The sequence below is a fragment of the Ursus americanus genome, chromosome 4 (genome assembly GCF_024610735.1).
Source record: "Ursus americanus isolate L20-20 chromosome 4, mUrsAme1.1.p, whole genome shotgun sequence".
In the NCBI taxonomy this organism is placed as follows: domain Eukaryota; kingdom Metazoa; phylum Chordata; class Mammalia; order Carnivora; family Ursidae; genus Ursus; species Ursus americanus.
In genome coordinates this window covers 72971759-72994342 of record NC_142130.1, presented here as the reverse complement: position 1 = coordinate 72994342, position 22584 = coordinate 72971759, and the positions used below count along the sequence as shown (strand labels likewise).

The following is a 22584-nucleotide window of genomic DNA, read 5'->3' as shown; positions in this document are numbered from 1 at the left end:
AACATTAATCAGAAAGATTATTTAACTTTCTCTATAGTGACTCAATACCCACCAGCAATGTTTAGACATTAGTTTTTTTTTTTCTCTGCTTTCCTGGTAGGAGAAGTTTGCTTTTGGCAAACAATAGAAATATTCTAATTTATTTTGTGATAATTTTTGCCAAGTACCAATTAATAGTTATTCTGTTTACTTTTTTAATTAACATATAGTGTATTATTTGTTTCAGGGGTACAGGTCTGTAATTCATCAATCTTACATAATGCTCAGTGCTCATTATAACACACACCCTCCCCGGTGTCCATCACCCAGGTACCCCGTCCCTTCTCCCCCCACCCGTCCAGCCATCCTCAAGTTTATTTCCTATGATTAAGAGCCTCTTATGGTTTGTCTCCCTCTATGGCTTTGTCTTGTTTCTGTTTAAAAATACATTTTGATAAGTTTTATAATAAAGAGAATGTATCCCTCAAAATCTGATCACCAGATTTGTGACTTTGAGTTGGGGGAATCAAGACATTTTCATCCCCTCTCCTCTCTAAATCCAACCCCTTAAAATCCATGAAGACAAAACAAAAACAGATTAAAACATGCAAATTGAATATCTTTTTAAAAAAATCAATAGATATCTGTAACACCAAGCCATCATGCTTGAAGACTGAAGTAAATAGAGGAATATCTTAGAGGAGTGGAAGGAGTAAAATCTTGCATGTGGATTTATGAACACATTTGGCCTTAACAACCCCAGAAATCCTTAGGAATTAGAATTACCAAGAATAATTTGAAGCTATCAAGAAGAGTATTTGAAAAAACACCTAGAGGAGCAATTAGCCCCACATCCCTGGTCCTCACTCACTCTGAGTACCTTCAGATGATTACCCCACTTCTAACACACCTGCAGGCATGGGGCACGGAAGACAGCAAGGTACCATACCAGGGGAAAAGTGGAATTAAGCTAAAGTTTGGTTACTACACTGTGGATCTGAGCCTTCCTTTTTCACCAAATTCCAGAAAGTTGGCCGCCATGTTAATTCCCCTGGGGTAGGTGTAACAGAAAATATACTGTACTGTACTGCTTTACAGAAAACCCCAGTTGGAATATAGACATTTGGGGGTTTTACAGTGTAGAGGCTGGCCAGTCAGTCATAGTAAACACAGGAGTTCAGCAGCACAGAAACACAGCCCACACCCACAGAACTTCCTATTCAATTTTTAGGGCCTTGATCTTAAATAGAAACAAAACCAAAGAACTGAAAGCTTCTAAAATTAAAATGAGAAAAGAATCAAAACAAATTCAGAGAGAAAAAAAAAAAAACCACTGTAATTAATATCCTTGGAGAGATAAGAGAAGTATTGAACCCATGGAACAAAACCAAAATGCACAAAAAGAAACATTCATGGAACAAGAAATAGATATTAGAGCATAAAAAGATAATCGCCTGAATAAAAATTCAACAAAAGAATTGGAAGATCAAAAATACAAAGAGATAACCAATAGGAGTGAAAAGATGAAAGAAAAATAATTAAGCAAAGAGGCCCAACATCTGACTAACAGGAGCTCCAGAGAGAAAGCCAGAAAATTCCCACCTCTGAAGGATGTAGGTCTTCCATTTTGAAAAGATCCACCATCAAGTGCCTGAAGCTATACAGGAAAAAGTGGAGGAATAAAGAGGAGACCCTCCAGAGTAAAAGGGGGGCACACACAAAATATCATGAATAAAAATTGTTTCGCTTTCTAAAAGCAACATAGAATGCTAGCGGACAGCAGCGTAATGAATTTCAAAGTTTTTAAAAGATTAATTTATTTATTTTAGAGAGAGAGAGAACACATGCTCAAGTGGGGAGAGGGGCAAAGGGCAAGAATTTTCAAGCGGACTCCCTGCATTGTGCAGAGCCCCACTTGGGACTTGATCTCACAACCCTGAGATCATGATCTGAGCCAAACCCAAGAGTCAGATGCTTTTTTTTTTTTTTTTTTTGTATGTCTGATCTTATTTATTTGTCACTCTTAGAAACTCTCCTTTTTGACTGGACTCAGGCTTAGAGGTAGAAGCTCTCAGAGAGGACAGCCTCTGTCTCTTGGCAATCTGTTCCTGGCGTTTTCCTCTGGCCTCCCTCATTCTCTTGACCAAAAGTTTAGCATATTCTGCAGCCTCTTACTTATTTTTCTTAGTGCACTGTTTCTTCAAAGCAATACGCTGATGTTTGTGTTGGAGGACACCAGGAATAACAAGATGTTGAATCTTGGGCACTTTGGTTCTAGGTTTCTGACCTTCTTTGTTTAGGGACTTTCTCACAACATACTTGTGGACATCATCTTCTTTAGAGAGACTGAAATTCTGTGGATTCTGCGGCTCTTTGGGGCCCCAGGCACCAGGCACTGTAGTATCATTGAGTCCAGGAATATCCTTCTCCCCTTTTTTTTACAATGACAAAGTTAAGAACACCACAGTTGGCATCCAGAATGCAACCCCAAACAGATTTGTGCTTTTTCTCTCCAGTCCTCCTTGGTCTATAGCAGGAATGCCCCTCACCCAGCAGCAGGCAGACATGGCCATGGGTCAAGACAACCTGCTTCGTGGCGAAACCTTGTTTGTCATCGCCACCACTGATTCGGCCACATAACCCTTCCATTCTTCACCCAGAGCATCAGCAGCAACTTCTGTGATCATACGCTTCTCGTAAAAGGTACGAATTTTGCGTTCATTATCCACGTCAATGAGTTTCTGGCAGCCAGTGGCTGGGAAGGAGAGTTCAGCTTCATCCTAAGCAGCTTACTGCCTCCAAGGCACCATGAAAAAGCCAAGAGTCAGATGCTTAACCCACTGAGCCACCCCGGCATCCCTCAGATTTTTAACGTGTATGGTATCTAATATAGTAGTCTCCATCCAAACACTGTCACCCATATATAATATTAAAAGTGACACAAGGACTTTAAGAAATGCTGTGTCTCAAAAAAATTCATCTCTCGTATTCTGTTTCTTCAGAAGCTGATGGTAGATTCCATCTGTAACCAGGGGTAAACCAAGAAGGTGGAAGACCCCTCATCAGGAAACCAATCCAGAATGTAGAGATCAAAGATGGAGAGGAGCAAAAGGAATTCTCCAAAGACTGCAGAGTATCCAAGACAACAGCTGCACGGAAGCCTGCTCACAGTGCAGAGCCATTTCAGACTGGACAGAAGACCCAGGAGAGAAGTTTCCAGTGGAAATAAAGATGCAGAAGAAATAGATTAACAGAGTTAATGAGGCAATATTTTACATAGCTACTAGAAGGTATATGATGACTTAGCTATCATTTCAAGATAAACTAAGAAAACAGGGGGAAAAAAGTTATTAATTCTGGGGGAAAAACTCTATAGGAATGCAGTATAAATACAGCATGCTACTTGGCTCAACAATGAATCGTGTTTGCATTAGTCACGCTAATGATAACACTGACTGTGGCTTTCAAATGGTGAGAGAGTTGGATAATGTTTAAAGTTAATAATCAGGGGCACCTGGGTGGCTCAGTCAGTTAAGCGTCTGCCTTTGGCTCTGGTCACGATCCCAGGGTCCTGGGATCAAGCCCCGCGTCAGGCTCTCTGATCTCCTGGGAGCCTGCTTCACCCTCTCCCTCTGTCCCTCCCCCTGCTTCTGCTCACTTGCTCCCTCTCTGTCAAATAAATAAAATCTTAAAAAAATAATAAAGTTAATAATCAAAATCAAGCAATATTGTATACTATTTAGAAAGAAAGATTCAAGTACCAGAAGAGCTAAGAAAGGTGGCATTTCTTGTCTCCAAAGAAAGATCTCTGTGGTGAATAAGCTCGTGGTTACAGGGAAGGAGGACAGACGCTGTTATAAGCTTTTCAGCAATAGTTTACTTTGAAAATATAGAATCAAATTAAAATTAAATTTTTAAAAAGCTAATGACCCCACTAAAACAAACGAATAAAAACTGATTTCGAAGCACGCAGTCAAGACGCAGACCGTGAGCCTCACCAAGATACAGATGCTCTGGGAAGTAGAGCTTGAAACAGCCCATTGGCTCCTCCTTCATTTATCTGGGATTTGTCCTTGTTGTTCTGCATGCACCATGTCATGGAAGGCCAGGTAGGGAATGCAATAGAAAATGTTCCTGCCCTCATGCAACGTATATCTCGTCTAGAAGAGATTAGATATAAAACATCAGCTCTAATTCAAGGAGGGCAAGGCAGAGAGGAAGAGAGAGTTCCTTGAAGGAATCCAAGGGATTGATGGAACAAATGAGCTTGGGTGCGAAACACTTTTAAGATCCAAATAATCCCTGCATGTTGAACACGTTTTAAAAATGAGTTGTATAGAAATATCCAAGTTTTTGGAGAAAGGTTGTGTGTGTTTAAATATACCATATCAATTCCATGGTAACTGCACTGGAGAAGGAAAGAACGCATGCTCCTGTTTCTGAAAAATTGGACATGAAGTTCAAACACTTTTGTGTCAAACCGTGCGAGACAACTTCTCCCTAACCTTAGCCCTAACCGTAATCGAATTCTCTTTTGGGAGAAAAGAGAGAACCACCAAAAGTACTCATGTGTCAATCTAGGAAGGTTGTTATTTTTTAAAACCTATTCCAAAGTTGTATTTAAGCCCGCATCCTTATTATATTAACAAAATGGATTGAAAATTGCTGTACACACCCATAGACGAGTGCTGTTGTCAGAGCATGTCTGTTCCCAAGCTCTCGGTCTGCTAAAAGCATCTGAGCCTTAATCAACAATAGCGTCTTCCATTACCTTTCACTTGTGTACACAGTGCAACAATGATGGTCTGGCAAGACTGTTACTGCAAAATTCTCATTTCACTTTTTATTCATTTATTGAACAGGTATGGACTACTGCATTGCATCAGGCGCTGTTTACAGGCTGGAGACACATGGCAGCCAGTACAAAATGCACGTTCAAAGAGGAGGAAACAAAGAATCCACAAATCAGTAAGCGAATATCCTCAAAATCTTCAAACAGAGATAATTGCTATAAATAAGATACAACACAGAGAATGGAGGTGTTCATTTAAATGCAGTGGATTAAGAACATACTCAGAGCAGTGGGTAACCCATAGCCTCCCTTGGCCTGGTAACGTGTCTGATAGGTTCCTTGCCCTTGGCCAGAGAATTTCCTTTTTTTTTTTTTTCTTTTTATAACCACCTAAGAAGCAGTTTGACAAATTATCATTTTATCCCCATGGTCCAACATAGAAAGCATTTCTTGGCCTCTTCTCTGGACTTTCTCCTCTGAGAATTTGAACTGCTGACTCGCAATTTGCTTTCATCTAGACCTTATCTTTCCACATGCTTTACCTAGACAGCAACCCCCTGATTTTTGACCCAGCTCACATGTGATATGATTCTTGCAAAATCCCTTTTGGAGCCCAATTCCTTTTGGACCTGGAATTGTATTTCTGTATGGCTGCAAGGAACTGCACTCTGAATGGGAGTCTGATAGTTTTCTCACTGCAGAGTGGATGAGAGGGTGTTTTTGTTTTTGTTTTTTGACTACTTCCTTTTGCTGGTTCAGAACACTCTGAAACTTCCCATGTGCTATTCGGCCCTTCCTAGCGTACAGGATGATAGGACCTCAAGGTTTCTTGGACTTCCAATCCTCAAGGGACTTGAAGGCATCTGAAAATCCATTTTACCAGCAAAATGAATTTTATTTTATTCTTGTGGGTTTTCTAATATGGATGCTAGATTTAATTAAAAGTGAAGAAATCCTAAAAATGAGCTGTGCCCCTTAATTTTGGTTTTATACAATTACTATAACCTAAGAAATAGCTGGTTTCCGACATGTGAGAAAATGAGACTGCAGTGTAAATAATTTTCTACATAGAAGATGGTAAATGACAAAGGCAATTCTGAGCTTTATAAGCTACCTACGCAAACACAGCCCGCCACAAATGCTCAGGCGGTGGCCAAGTACCGCTCCCAGACATGTCGTCCGCTAATGGGCTTCCTAACCGCGAATTCTTCTCTGTGGTTCCACAAGGAACATAGTCATGATCTCATTTAGGTCTCCCTGTTGTGTCTTTGCCACAAAGTATAATCTTTTCCTGTCTGGGGTTCTTTTCAAAATGCAAGCCGCTACACACTTTCTTTTTACAAGTTGGATCCCAGGTCTGAAATGTTATCTCCTGCTGTGCTGAACATCTGTTCAGAGCCTTCCTACTTATTTTTCTTTCCCCACTTGCTTTCCCACTGGTTATTTCCCACACCAGAATTATTTGACAAAATGGGGTTAGCAACATTAGTTTGCATACTTCCCTGGACCCCAGTTCTTTTACATTTGATAATATCCCACAGCACAGAGAATAATAGCATTCCTTTTTTTTTTTTTAAGGTTGATTTAATTTGGGGGGGGGGCAGAGGGAGCGAGAATCTCAAGCAGACTCCCTGCTGAGCGTGGAGTCTGTTACGGGGCTCCATCTCACGCCCCCGAGATCATGACCTGAGCTCAAATCAGGAGCCGGAGGCTTAACCCACTGAGCCACCCAGGCGTCGGGAAATAATAGCATTCTATGCATATTATGATTCAACAATTTGTTGAGAGAAGACATGGAAGGGTGGATGCCTCCTTTTTGTAACTCCCGCAAGTGATATTTAACAGAAGTGACCCTGCCTTTATTAAATAAAATGTTTGGACTCCAACGCCTCATGTATTTGTTGCTTAACAGAAGTGGGGCTTGAAAGGGCCTAGGTTAAGTCTGGTTATCCACAAGAATTAGATAAAGGGAGCAAAAGAAGCAGGGAAACAAGGTATTTTAAACAAAGATATGCAGAACAAAGATAAATTGGACTGACTTTACACCACAGGAATATACCAAAAAGTGCTTTAAGCCAAGTGATTCGAAGTATAAGAACAGGAAAGGATGAAACGGGTCTTTTGAAAAAAGCAAAATGAAACCAAAGCCATCAAAACATTGCTCAGTGTTACGGTGAATCGGGTACATGGTCGCAGTCCAGGGAAAACCTAGAAATCACCGAAGGTATTATTATTATTTTTTTTTTATTTTGATTTTTTTTGTTTTTTTATTTTTTTTAATTTTTTTTATTATTATTATTATTTTTATAATGATTTTTTATTATATTATGTTAGTCACCATACAGTACATCCCCGGTTTTCGATGTAAGGCTCGATGATTCATTAGTTGTGTATAACACCCAGTGCACCATGCAATATGTGCCCTCCTTACTACCCATCACCGGCCTATCCCATTCCCCCACCCCCCTCCCCTCTGTAGCCCTCAGTTTGTTTCTCATAGTCCATAGTCTCTCATGTTTCATTCCCCCTTCTGATTACCCCCCCTTTCTTTATCCCTTTCTTCCCCTACTGATCATTCTAGTTCTTATGTTCCATAGATGAGAGAAATCATATGATAGTTGTCTTTCTCTGCTTGACTTATTTCACTTAGCATTATCTCCTCCAGTGCCGTCCATGTTGTAGCAAATGTTGAGAACTCGTTCTTTCTGATTGCTGAGTAATATTCCATTGTATATATGGACCACAACTTCTTAATCCAGTCATCTGTTGCAGGGCATCTCGGCTCCTTCCACGATTTAGCTATTGTGGACATTGCTGCTATGAACATTGGGGTGCATATGCCCTTCTCTTCACTACGTCTGTATCTTTGGGGTAAACACCCAGTAGTGCAATGGCTGGATCATAGGGGAGCTCAATTTTTAACTTTTTAAGGGACCTCCACACTGTTTTCCAGAGTGGCTGTACCAACTTGCATTCCCGCCAACAATGTAGGAGGGATCCCCTTTCTCCACATCCTCTCCAACAATTGTTGTTTCTTGCCTTGTCTATTTTTGCCATTCTAACTGGCGTAAGGTGGTATCTCAGTGTGGTTTTGATTTGAATTTCCTTGATGGCTAATGATTTTGAACATTTTTTCATGTGTCCGTTAGCCATTTGTATGTCTTCATTGGAAAAGTGTCTGTTCATATCTTCTGCCCATTTTTTGATTTGTTTATTTGTTTCTCGTGTATTGAGTTTGAGAAGTTCTTCGTAGATCTTGGATACCAGTCCTTTATCTGTAGTGTCATTTGCAAATATATTCTCCCATTCCGTGGGCTGCCTCTTAGTTTTTCTGACTGTTTCCTTGGCTGTGCAGAAACTTTTAATCTTGATGAAGTCCCATAAATTCATTTTATCTTTTGTTTCTCTTGCCTTTGGGGATGTATCATGAAAAAGGTTGCTTTGGCCGATGTCGTTGAGGTTGCTGCCTATGTTCTCCTCTAGAATTTTGATGGATTCCTGTCTCACATCGAGGTCTTTCATCCATTTGGAGTTTATTTTTGTGTATGGTGTGAGATAGTGGTCAAGTTTCATTCTTTTGCATGTAGCTGTCCAATTTTCCCAGCACCATTTACTGAAGAGACTGTCTTTTTCCCACCAGATGTTTTTTCCTGCTTTATTTCTTAAACAGGCCAATTAATTATGAAGAAATTGAGTCAGTGATAAACAACCTTCCAAATAACAAAACTCCAGGCCCGGACGGTTTTCCTGGGGAATTCTACCAAACATTCAAAGAAGAAATAATACCTATTCTCCTAAAGCTATTTCAAAAAATAGAAACAGATGGAAAGCTACCAAACTCATTCTATGAGGCCAATATTACCTTGATCCCCAAACCAGGCAAAGACCCCCTCAAAAAGAAGAATTACAGACCGATTTCCCTAATGAATATGGACGCCAAAATCCTCAACAAGATACTTGCTAATAGAATCCAACAGTTCATTAAAATGATTATCCACCACGATCAAGTGGGATTCATACCTGAGATGCAAGCGTGGTTCAATATTCGCAAATCAATCAGCGTGATACGTCATATCAACAAGAAAAGACTCAAGAACCATATGATCCTCTCAATCGATGCCGAAAAAGCATTTGACAAAATACAGCATCCTTTCCTGATTAAAACCCTTCAGAGTGTAGGAATAGAAGGTACATTTCTCAATCTCATAAAAGCCATCTATGAAAAGCCTACTGCAAATATTATTCTCAATGGGGAAAAGCTGGAAGCCTTTCCCTTAAGATCAGGAACACGACAAGGATGCCCACTCTCGCCACTATTATTCAACATAGTACTAGAAGTCCTTGCAACAGCAATCAGACAACAAAAAGGGATCAAAGGTATTCAAATCGGCAAAGAAGAAGTCAAAATGTCTCTCTTCGCAGATAACATGATACTCTATATGGAAAACCCAAAAGAAGCCACTCCCAAACTATTAGAAGTTATAGAGCAATTCAGTAACGTGGCGGGATACAAAATCAATGCTCAGAAATCAGTTGCATTTCTGTACATGAATAACGAGAATGAAGAAAGAGAAATTAGGGAATCCATCCCATTTACAATAGCACCAAAAACCATACGTTACCTTGGAATTAACTTAACCAGAGACGTAAAGGACCTTTATTCTAGAAACTATAAATCACTCTTAAAAGACATTGAGGAAGACATAAAAAGATGGAAAGATATTCCATGCTCATGGATCGGAAGAATTAACATAGTTAAAATGTCCATGCTACCCAGAGCAATCTACACTTTCAATGCTATCCCGATCAAAATACTGAGAACGTTTTTCAAAGAACTGGAACAAATAGTCCTTAAATTTGTATGGAACCAGAAAAGACCCCGAATCTCCAAGGAACTGTTGAAAAGGAAAAACAAAGCTGGGGGCATCACAATGCCGGATTTCGAGCTGTACTACAAAGCTGTGATCATCAAGACAGCATGGTACTGGCACAAAAACAGACACATAGACCAATGGAACAGAATAGAGAGCCCAGAAATGGACCCTCAGCTCTTTGGGCAACTAATATTTGATAAAGCAGGAAAAAACATCCGAAGGTATTATTAATCAGAAAGAGATAATCCTCTTTACAAAATGAAACTCCTTAAAGAGAAAATGCTCACAATCGACATAATCTTCTCATCTGAGATATCAAAAATCCAAAGCAGCTATACCCTTCATAATATATAAAAGGAAAGGAGGCTTCTAACGGACCCCTTGGTCCACATCTGTGTCCCTATCTGCAAAGCAGGATGTAGAGAATCTTTCCTCTATTTAAACTCTCCTTCACAATTCATGAACGGAAAATGTAGAACTAGGTTCGATGTAAATATTATAGGGTAAACCAGATCAGTCTTTTATTCCTAATCTTCGCCTAAACATGTATTAACAAATGCTCTGCATTTAAAAAAATATTTTTAGAATCAATTTACATACTAAATATCCAGGCCTGACCATGAAGTGTCAAGCAGACATTCTAAAGGCAATCCTGGGCACCCTTTCTTCATCACTTGATAATGGATATACTACATTGGGGTTCCACATTCACTCCAGCAGGAAAGGCTGCACTTTAAACCCCAATTTTCATGAGTGGATCCGCCCACTGAGCAGATGTCACAACTTTCCATCAGTTTTTGGGTCTCCAGGAGCTAAGCTATAACAGCTGGCAATTAACCTGCTAGTCACTGAGTCCAAAATGCTTAGTCCTCCACTTTAAGGGAAATTTGCATATATCAAAAACTTGCTAAAACATCACTAGTCATTCCAGCCATGGGCTTTGATGAATTTCCTACAGAGGCAACCCATAATACCTCCCCTCAGACCTGGGATGGGGTCCCTGGATCCTCTTCTAGAGCTCCTGACACAAAGAGAAGCTAGTGACAAGAATTTCAGGGCACATGGGACAGTTCCTGGCCATTGGGAGACAGAAGCCAATGGGTTAATATTCCCTTTTTTTCCCCTTTGAGCAGGTGATGCCCCAAGACATGTGTCATGTGGATTCTCAGGCCATTCCGTAGTATTGAGCCACTCATCAGCCACAGCAGTGGCTACCTGGCTAACTGAAGCTAACTCATCCTGGGTCATTTTTCCTTCCATATATTTCTCTGCTGGTCCCTTGTTCCTGCCCCCATGGATTCAGACTCTCGAATATGCTATTTAAACATAAGTATTTGGTGGGCGGAACTAGAAGTTTTTAAGCTAAGCAAAACAAGTCAATCAGAGAAAGATAATTTTCATAGGCTCTCACTCATATGTGGAATTTAAGAAACAAAGCATAGGGGAAGAGAGGAAAAAAATAAAACAAGATGAAATCAGAGAGGGAGACAAATCATGAAAGACTCTTAACTATAGGGAACAAACTGAGGGTTGCTGGAGGGGAGGAGGGCGGGGGGATGGGAACTGGGTGACGGACATTAAGGAGGGCACGTGATGTAATGAGCACTGGGTATTATATAAGACTGATGAATCACTGGCCTCTACCTCTGAAACCAATAGTACATTATATGTTAACTAATTGAATTTAAATTTAAAAAATAAAATAGACATAATTATTTCATGTTTTCAGGGGAACCCGGGCTGAGGGGGCCCTTCTCTGTAAGAAGTGCTGTAGCAGGACATGAGCTACCATGAGTCCGGCTGCACCGGGAGGCACCACGTGCTTCTCTGTGGATTGGGGAGAGGAGATGTACACCACTCCTTGTCGATCTTCGGCTTGTAAGTTTCCCAAGTAAACCCATTCTGTATGTGGTTGTATCATTTGCCTTTACCCTCCTCACATCCTTACCACATGGACGGTTACAGAAAAACTCCAAGTAATCATTCTTGTGTTTTCCAAGGTTTTTAACAGAAGTCATATAGTTCTCCAGAAAGGTGTGCAGATAAAAACAGACAAGAGTGCATATGTGACTGTGTCTGTAGACTTGTCTTGGGGTTGGTTGGTATGAAAATGACTTTTAATTTCAACAATTAGTAAGTCGAACTGGTAAAGTGACTTGAAAGGGCACGTTCATCATGAAACCTTGAAACGTCTAGAAGCCATGCATTACTACCTTTTGCATCTTCAGTACATCACACGTTTGTCATTTACCGACCAAATGAGATAATAGAGACAGTCCATAGCACTATGTGAAACCCATGATAAGCCTTCATTAAATTTTGGTTTCCCTCCCCCACTACCACAGTAATTTACGTTTCCTTTCTCCAGCTCTGTGGAAATGAACTAAAAAATAGAACTTCCCAAAAATGACACATGTTCAAGAGTTTCACACTTTTGGCAGTGCTATTAATGTCAGTGAGCTCCTCCAGAAACCTGTATTGATGTCATTTTAGTATTTGAAATGGTTCATTGGCAAACATAAACAACACCAATAGGTTGATTCTGTGTTTTGTTACCTGGATAATGGATGGAGAACTAGGTCCTAACTGATTTTCTTTGTTCTTTTGCTCTAGGGTCTTAAAATTCAGGGAGCACATCAGAAACCATGAATCTTGTAAGGTCCCTATGATAGTCTTATCATCTTTAAGGACCAGGAATGCCTTAGGCTGAAAATTCCTTAGAAACTGCCTGTCACTTCTTTCCTCCAACTTCTCACTCGACACTCAGAACTCTTTCCCTGCCAAAACCTGCCAAGAGCTGGAGATGAACCTGGGCTCTGAAGGTTTAAAACTTGATGGTGCATGGATTTATTTCCTCTTCGGCCTTTCCCTTCCTGGAACCTTTGTTTGCTCACACGTAGATGACCTTTTACCATTGTCATATGCGTGTGGCTCTGTGTGGTATTTCATTTTTGCTTGTAATAACGTTGATTCTCCCCTATGCCCTGTGGAATATACTGGACTATGGAGAAGTCTTCTTGTAATCTCTACTTAGACCATCATTTCAAATCTAAGATAATATCGACTAGTTAACATCCTGCATTCCTTTATGATCAACTTAATACATTTCAAGCTTGATCAAAGGTCTTTAGGAAGCTCATTGGTCCTCCACTCTTACCCATGGAAAGAACATGACTTATCTCCTTCACTGTGCAAATTATTCTTTTATAATGACACCTGCTCTAGTTCCTTGATGGAAATAATGGGATTATTTAAAACGATGTTATTACAGGGTGCCTGGATGGCTCAGTTGGTTAAGTGTCTGCCTTCAGTTCAGGTCATGATCCCAGGGTCTTGGGATCAAGACCCGCATTGGACTCCCTGCTCAGTGGGGAGTCTGCTTCTCCCTCTGTCCCTCCCCCTTGCTCATGCTCTCTCTCTCAAATAAATAAATAAAATCTATAAAATAAAATAAAATAAAATAAAATGATGTTATTCAGAATATGTTCAGTTCTGAAACTAAAATATTCACAGGGAGCAAATGGTAACCACAATTACCGTGATGAGCATTTTATAATATATACAATTGTCAAATCACTATGTTGTACACCTGAAACTAATACGACATTACATGCCCACTATACTCCAAGTGAAAAAAAAATATTCACAGTGAGGTTTGGTTTCTGTTCCATAATAATGAACATTATTGCAACACAATACATAGCCAGAATGAAACCTCAGCATTGTGCGTACTCCCTAAAGCCATATTCTTTAGAAAGTCTTTGAAATACAACAGAATATTACTTTCAATAAATCAGCCTATTCTTACCAGTGTATATTAATATTAGCTGCTTGTTATATTTATATTTATTTTTCTGATGATATGTTTCACTATCTGTATTTCCCTGTGAATTATGTTATCTAGGGGAAGGAAATACACCTTACACATTTAAATATTTATAGCTTTGAGTGTATACCACAGCCTTTTAAATGAATTATTGATTTGATGAATTTGGTTTGGTCTCAGTGACACAACTTGGAATGTTAATTCAAAATGGAACAGTTTCCCAAACGGAATTTTTGGAAGATCACGTATATCTCAAAAGTTGGATATAATCAACTTCGTTAATTGTCAGATTACTATCCTTATTAATCAGTAGTTCATATATAAAATAACACCATATACAAAAAGCACAGATTCTTCAATCTCAATGTGTATTTCTCAAAATATAGCCTAGGAAGAGAATCATTTAAGAGTGATTGTTAAAAATCAGTGAAGATTTCTTGGCTCCATTCCAGACATTGTGATCAGAATCCCTAGGGCTGGAAGCCAGGAATTTTCATTTTTAATAAGCTCCCTGGTTGGTTCTTCAAGATACTAAAGTATGAGATCCACTCATCTAAAAGCTTACATAAAATAAGTTTAAAACTCTGCTTTGACGGTAGCAAGCTGTCACTTTGTTTACCACACTGAATCTGTTACACTGAGGTATTTACAAGATGAGAATCAGCACTTTTTTTTGCAGAGTAAGACTCCCCCTATTTGCTAAAGTAAATAATAGCAAAATTAAGAACAAGCTATAAATTGTACTAAATGCTGATATCTTGAAATCTCCAAAATGGAATAAATTACTGACTATTGCACTTTAAATGGACATTAAGATTGTTCCAAATTACCAAATGTTTTGCCATTTTGATAAATTGGTTTTAATTTTTTATCAGACTATATTTAAGTAGCAAGCTCTAGACAGTCCCATTAGGCATCCTCAATGGCATTTATTTTCCTTAATGTATAGATTGTATAAACTCAAGATAGTTTAGAAAGCCTGATGCCCTACTCCAATGCACTCCTAGGCATAGTGCCCCCTGGGTTTGGGGCTATGTTCACACTATGAACCCTAGGAAAAAAATACAAAAGTGCAAGGTAAGCATAAGTTAGAACATCATTATTCTTTGATTTGATTTTGCAAACATTCCGCATGAATACAAAGAAAAAAATAAAAATTGCACCTGGTTAAAACAAAACTATTTGATAAGGTAGGCAAAGACATTTCTTCCACTTTATGCGAAAGGAAAGGGCAGGGAACGTATAATAAAGGCAGTCACGTCCTGAGAATCTAAAGAGAAGCATAATTAACTCCCTGGCACCATGAGATAGACTCTCCCTGCGTGTGGTTCATTGCCAGTAAAGGACATGCCTGGAACCTCTGGCCAAGAAAAATTACAGGCATTTGCTGTTACTTTAAAATATTCATGTTTCAGCTACAACACCACACATTTTCAACTGACAGCTATGGAAAAAAAAAACAACTTTTTTTCCTCCCTTTCCTGGCATAAGAACCCTACATAATTAACTCTTTCATTTAACAACGATAGTTTCCATTACAAATATGGATTTAGAGCACTCAGTATCTTGAAATCAACGCATTACATGAGTTTATCGTCTTTTTTTAGCCCACATGTGAAGATTTATTTATCTATTTGAGAGAGAGAGAGTGAGTGAGCTGGGGGAAGGGGAGAGGAAGAGGGAGAAATCTCAAGCAGACTCAGCACCCATAAGGGGCTCAATTTCAAGACCCTGAGATCATGACCTGAGCCAAAATCAGGAGTCAGAGGCTTAACCGACTGAGCCACCCAGGTGCCTCATTTTATCTACATTTGGGGAGTGAATTTACCCATTTAGATCTGATTGATGCAAATTAATGCATTTTGATTGAAAACTGAACTCTGATGTGGCACTGGTGGAAGGAACAGCCCATCCAGGCTCACTCCCTGCGAAGCTGAAAATCAAAAATGCACAAAAGCCAGTGGTCAGAACTTTGAAAGCTTAAGAGACTTGAAGAACAAACCTGCTGACCATGAGATCCTGAACACAAAGAATGTCATCCGATGCCAAATAAAGATGACAATACAGAATTTATACACACCTAAGAAAAAACCGTGCTTGAATTTGTTCTTCTTTCATTTTTCTTCCTATTGAGAGGAAGTTCCTTCCTCTTTTGCATAAAAACTGGAATAGTTTTAATTTCACAAGGGCCAGATTTAATGCACCTCTAAGACTCAGCCGTAAGGAAGAAAAGGAAAAAGTCATGTGATGTGTGTTTTCTGTTAGGGAACTAGTTCATCACTATTGATACCAGGTGCTTTGGGTATCAAGACTCAAAAAGCAAAAATCACCGTTTGCTGCATGAACTATATATTTGCAGAGAGGGCCTCTCACTCGCAACATTGTCTCTGAAGTAGGCATATAAGGATACTATTCCCTTATTTTTTTTTAGTAGAGCTCTTCATCTCGTTCTCCAAATTTATTCTCTTTATCCCCAGCTTCAGGTCAATCACCCGGGACCTTTTAGCTACCGTCCCTCACCATTACCACCCAATCTCACCATATAAAACCACCAACAGCCAGATATACAACCATTTTTTAAAAATATCTCAGAAGCCAGTACAGCACCTTCTGTATGGCAGGTGCTTGCCATTAGCAGGTTAAATTGGGTATTAAGGAGGGCATGTATTGCATGGAGGGCTGGGTGTTATACTCAAACAATGAATCATGGAACACTACATCAAAAGCTAATGATGTACTGTATGGTGACTAACATAACATGATAATAAAAAAATTGAAATTATGTATCTCCTTTCTACAGAAATCTGCCACATTTAAATGATTGGAATTTGACAATCCACTCTACCCATAGAACAGATCCTTTGCCAGCCTAGTTTGTAATGTTCTATTAGACCCTTAACAAAACTTGTATTTATTATGGATGTTTTTGTCACTCAATGATACTTAATGCGGTGCTCCCTTGTCAAAAACACGAGGTATGGCCATTCTGGAAATGTTGCATTTGTTTTCCGAATTTACATGGTTATTACTTCCTTTCAATAAAGTACACATGATTTAAATTCAAAACGTGGAGTTCGTCACTTAAACAACTCAATAATAATAATCAACTTAGCATTGGGATGGAACTGGAAAGTTTTCAAGGCTTCATGTGGATTACCTTCTCTCATGCTCCTAATGGCCACTTATAATATATACAACACCAGCATCATCTCCGTTTAAAGAGGAAATCAAATATTCTAGTGGACTATACCATAACTGTCCACTAATTTATCTGTGCAAAGAAAGGGAAATTAACACTTTAAAATTTATCTGAATTTACCTCTATTTTTTTTATGTGACACTCCATTCTTCACAAGAACTGTATGTTTTGTTTTGTTTTTTTTTAAGAGAGGAGGTCTCTACCTCAAACATTCAGAAATGGTGGGGTTAGTCTATGTGTGTAGTTTTTTTCTTCATTACTTGCAAATAATTGGGCTATATTAATTTTTGAATGCAGGCAGAGTAATATGAAACTCTTACTGAAAGATTTCTGGTTGTGGGTAGCCCATGCTTTCTCCTATGGAAGATCACAAACACTGGGAATCGAGGACAAATTTTCTAAGGGAGAAGGGGGACAGGTAATGAGTTCTGTGATGTTTTTATTTTACTTCTTTCCAAGTTTTTATTTAAATTTCAGTTAGTTAACATACAGTATGATATTAGTTTCAGGTGTAGAATTTAGTGATTCATCACTTACGTACAACACCCGATGTTCATCCCAAGCACCTTTCTTAATCCCCATCACCCATTTAACCCATCCCCCTGCCCACCCCCTCTCCAGCAACCCCCAGTTTGTTCTCTATAGTTGAGAGTGTCTCTTGGTTTGCTTCTCTTTTTCCCTCATGTTCATTTGATCTGTTTCTTAGATTCCACATATGAGTGAGATCATATGGTATTTGTCTCTCTGATGGACTTACTTTGCTTAGTGTGATATTATCTAGCTCCATCCACATAGTTGCAAATGGCAAGATTTCATTTTTTTATGGCTGAGTAATATCACACTTTACATCTATCTATACCATATACACCACATCTTCTTTATGCATTCATCAGTTGATGGACATTTGAGCTCTTTTCACTCTGGAAAACAGTATGGAGTTTCCTCAAAAATTTGAAAATAGGACTACTCTACAATCCAGCAATTTACCCAAGGACACAAAAACACTGACTTGAAGGGATACACGCACCCTGGTGTTTATAGCAACATTATCAACAATAGCCAAATTATGAAGTTTTTAATTTCAGATTTTCATTTCAAAGGTTTTTTACAGATTTAATCTATTTAAAAGAGAGAGACAGCACGAACAGTGGGGAGGGACAAAGGGAGAGGTAGAAGCAGACTCCCTGCTGAGCAGGGAACCCGACATGGGGCTTCACCCCAGGACCCAGAGATCATGACCCGAAGCTGAAGGCGGACGCTTAACCGACTGAGCCACCCAGATGCCCCTCAACGATTATCTTTCAAAATCATTTTATGGGTTATAAACACATGTAACTCCTTCTCTGAAGGAAGAATTTACAATTTAAAGCTTCTGTTTTAGTCAGATCAGCTGCCATAACAAAATACCGTAAACCTGGTGTCTTAAACAGCAGAAACTAATTTTCTCACAGTTCTGGAAGCTAGAGGTCCCAGAATAAGATGCCAGCCTATTGGATTTCTTTACTTGCACATGACCATGTTCTCCCCATCTTCCCTTGGCTTTCTCCCAGTGCATATACGCAGAACGAAGAGAGCTCTCTGGTATTTCTTCTTATAAGGATCCTAATCCTATCAGAGGAGGGCCCACCCTTATGACCACATTTAGCCTTATTTATTTCCTTGAAGGCCCCATCTCCAAGCACACTGGGGGTGGGAGCTTCAATATATGAATTTGGTGGAGGACATAAACATTCGGTCCATATCTGCTTCTCTCAGAGAATGTGACTTTAGGTTTGAAAGTCATTGTTTTTCAAAATGAGGAGTTTCACACAATTTTTTCCTCAAATAAGCTTTTGTATATTATTTAAATGTGATAAAAATTGGATTATTACACTGATGCTCTCAAGCTATGAAGTCTATATGGTAGCTAAGAGTATAGGTACTGAGAGTCTGCCTATCTGATTTTAAATCCTAACTCCATCCTTTCCCAAGTGTTGTGGGCAATTTACCGAATTATTTCATCTCAGTTTTCTCATCTATAAAATAAAAATAATAGAAATAATCTATGTTAAGGTCATTGTAAGAATTAAATGAAATCATCCTCAAAAGGATTTAGCAAAGTAACTTGGTATATCATAAGCACATAATGCTTATTAATCATTATTTTTATCAAAATGATGCTAACATTTACTCTAAAAGCACAGCACCAGGTTTGCAGGACACATGGATGGTCACCTGATTGGCCAAAATTTCATTTTTACTTTCCCTAACTCACAAGTTCACTCTCCATCGATTTGCCATTAGAAACTATTCTCCATCAATTCCATTTATAGGCTGGTTCTATTAAATAATGACTCCTCTTGGTAGATGAACTTATTCCTTATCTATATAATACATTATGTCCTAAATATTCTGTCCTTTTGATGGCTGACTTTTCAAATATATCCACATCAAGGATGATTGGACATATTCCCAAGAACTTAGGGAATGACTTGAAAATTTCCCAGTCTATGACTAAGTAGCAAAAGTAGGCTGTGACACATGAAAACCCCCTGGCTTTGGCATCATGTGAAGTAGCATTACTATTCAGGGGTCTTAGAGCAGCATTGTAGGCATTCAGTAAGAACATTCAAGCACTAGCTACTTTAAGAGATCACTCAGCTGGGGCACCTGGGTGGCTTAGTTGGTTAAGTATCTGACTCTTGATCTCAGCTCAGGTCTTGATTTCAGCTCAGGTCATGATCTCAGGGGCTTGAGTTCAAGCTTTGTATTAGGCTCCATGCTGGGTGTGGGGCCTACTGAAAGAAAGAAAGAAAGAAAGAAAGAAAGAAAGAAAGAAAGAAAGAAAGAGAGAGAGAGAAAGAAAGAAAGGAGGGAAGAGAGAAAGAAAGAAAGAAAGAAAGAAAGAAAGAAAGAAAGAAAGAAAGAAAGAAAGAAAGAAAGATTTCTGAGCATGTTCTCCCAATTAAAGGTTGAGAACAATTTTGTATAGTAACGATACTTTAGTATAAATGTTTTAATCAGTGCTTTGTTTAGCCTGTGGATATTAAGAATATTCTTAGCATATGATATTCTTAGCAAATCAAGGGCATCTGTAATACAATTTTTTGACTTTTGAGTCCCCTTTCCCTACACATAGAAATACCCATCTACTGTCTATCAACTCGTCTAAGAGTTTCCTTCTTCTGTCCCCTATCTACCTCCATTTGAAGAAGACAAATGGATCAGATCTGATAGAATAGCTTTGACGTAGTTGTATAAAAGAGTCCAGTGGATGTCTGGGATCTATTATGCAATTGTTTAGCCGGTGTTGAATTTTATCTTTTCTCCAAGATGCTGTTATCGCCTAGGAGATGGATTGGTGATTTCTCCTTTATGGACTACATACCTAACATTCATAATCATTTTTTTTTCTAACACTGTCTCCAATTTCCATGTCAAAATCTTATAGGAAATGCTTTCAAATAATTTCTCCTCTGGCAAAGCTTCCCATACATGCTTGGTTCATTGCAGCCTAGCATGCAAGTGTACACTGAGGTTTGCACCCCGAGTCTCTATTGGGTGAAAGAACATGACCTGGAGACCATGGAGCATGGAGGGACCAAGGACATCCATCATTAACCTTCTCTTGCATTTCTCTTCATGAATCTTCCCCTGCTGTCCTTGTCTATTGGCCCCTCTCCCTTGTTTCTTAAGATCTCCCCAATCTTTCTAGTATTCTGCTTTGTAGACATTGCTGAATGCCAGAGACCTGAGTTCCAGTTTCCTCTACAGCCTTTATTGGCATATGATCCTAGGTAAATTATTCAACATCATTAGAGCTTAGCTGTCTCATCCATGAAAGGAGAATACTTTATTTGCCTAAAAAATAGCATCAAATAATTTGTTGGTTTCTCTTTGATCTAACATATTTCAGTTATCTGTTTCCACATAAGGATTCTCTACCTTCGGGTATCTTTGCTCTCATGGGTTTAGGTCTTTATTTGCAACATGTTCACGAGTCTCCAAATCATCTACTGATCTCATCTTCAACAAAATCTCATTGAAAACCTATATACCAAGATTAGGTATTCAAAAATATATTAGAAATCATTTCTTCCTCCAGAGGAGAATGCACTCTACTTGAAGCTAAACTGAAAACGTTTTTAAAAAGTATAAATATCAGTGTAAAGTGACATCTGATTTGTCCCAATTAGTGATATAACATTTAATGCCTTAAGACTTCAGAGGGCTAGACTGGTAATAAAAGACTTCCAGAGGCGGTGGGATATGAGCTAGACATACAAGATGTGCAATGACCTAGAGAAATGGACAGACTATAAATGCATGCCCGGCAGCTGGGCAAACAGTCACAACAAAGGTCAGAAGCAGAAAGGTAGTTCTTTGCTAGTTTGACTAGAATGTCATGGTTATAAGGAAAGTGTTACAGATACAGATTTAACAGGTTAGACCTGAGCTGTCCACTATAGTAGCTCCTAGCCCCATATGGCTATGTAAATTTAAATTTTTAATTAATTTAATTTAATCTAAAATTTACTTCTTTGATCACACTAGCCGCATTACATTGCTCAATACTATATGTGACAAGTGGCTACCATATTGGACAGTGCAGATAAAGAATGTTTATTTTCCCACAGAAAGTTCTGTTGGACAGTGCCATATCAGACTTTTAAAATACCTGAGCTTTTATTTGTACACAGACAGCTTTTCTTCCCAATGAGGGAGAACTCCCTCATTATATCTGTAAGACTAAGGAATTTTCAAATTGCTTTTAAAGACCCTAAATCCATATTTGTAAGATTTCTTTTTGGGGATGTCTATCTTACACATACCCTCCCTTTGGAATTCTCTTTCTCCTTGTTCCCCAAAAGAGTGGGTCAAGGATATGCTTGCTTTACAGGACCTTTTGCATTTGTTCTATTGTTTTGGGGAACAGGAACAGATACCTGGCCCCTGGCCAATCAGACCGACTATTCTAGGGATTTGGCCTGGGGACACTTAGTCATGTGACAGTTGTTGGGGCTCTCAATGTGGGATTTTGCAAACCTTAAATTGAGGTAGTCCATCGCTTCCCAATTTGTACAGAGATAAAAAAAAGGAGGACAGTAAATAGCAGTACTTTTTAAGCTCAGCCCAGGTATACCTGATCCAGGGATAGAATTCAGAGAGCTCATGAACGTGGAAGGGAAAAAAAAAATTACATTGGTTTTCACAGCTTCTAACTATATTATGAATTTAGGCAAATTATTAAATAAGTACATAAATATTAAAATCTACTCCTGTTTTGGAATTATGGTAATTACTGATATACTGCCACATCTTCTTATTGACTGTATTTTAAAGAAGCACATATATTAATAAATTACAAAAACTTACATTAAAAAAATCAAATCAAACTTAATATTTTGTAATTGTGTTTTAATAGATTTGGTCTCCTTTCTAATTCTATATAATGAATTTTATAAATTGAAAGCATTTTCTGAGAAGGATCCCATAGGTTTCCTCAAAGGGCCAAGGGTATCCATAGCACAAAAATGGCTAGTAATCCTTGGTTCACATAGAGAAGAAAGAGGAGATAGATATAAAGAAGCAGAAACGAGAGACTCTATACCTCAGGAAAAAGGCCTGGTGAATTTCCACTTTCCATTTTCAATATGGTCCTCATTTTGCTTTCACTAGGATGAATCCAACTGTAAGATGCCTTTAGTCCCCCGTGTCAGATGACATCACAATTAGCCCAGTCATTTCATTGTTGTCCAGTGAACACGTTTATCAAGCAAAAGAGATGAATTCATTCAGATAAAGCCAGGTACAGATTAGACTTCCAAGCCATTACAGCCCTTCCAGGACTAAATAGTAAATCATCACTTCTTAAGTAACCCCAACTCTTTTTAGACCAGTTCCTTGGGCTATAAAAACAACTCCCTAGAGAAAA

General features: G+C 38.7%; 1 pseudogene; it reads right to left on the bottom strand.

The window, feature by feature from the left end:
* Window positions 1-352: 352 nt before the first annotated feature.
* On the bottom strand, window positions 353-12560 carry LOC123784389 (small ribosomal subunit protein eS6 pseudogene; annotated as a pseudogene).
* Window positions 12561-22584: the final 10024 nt, after the last annotated feature.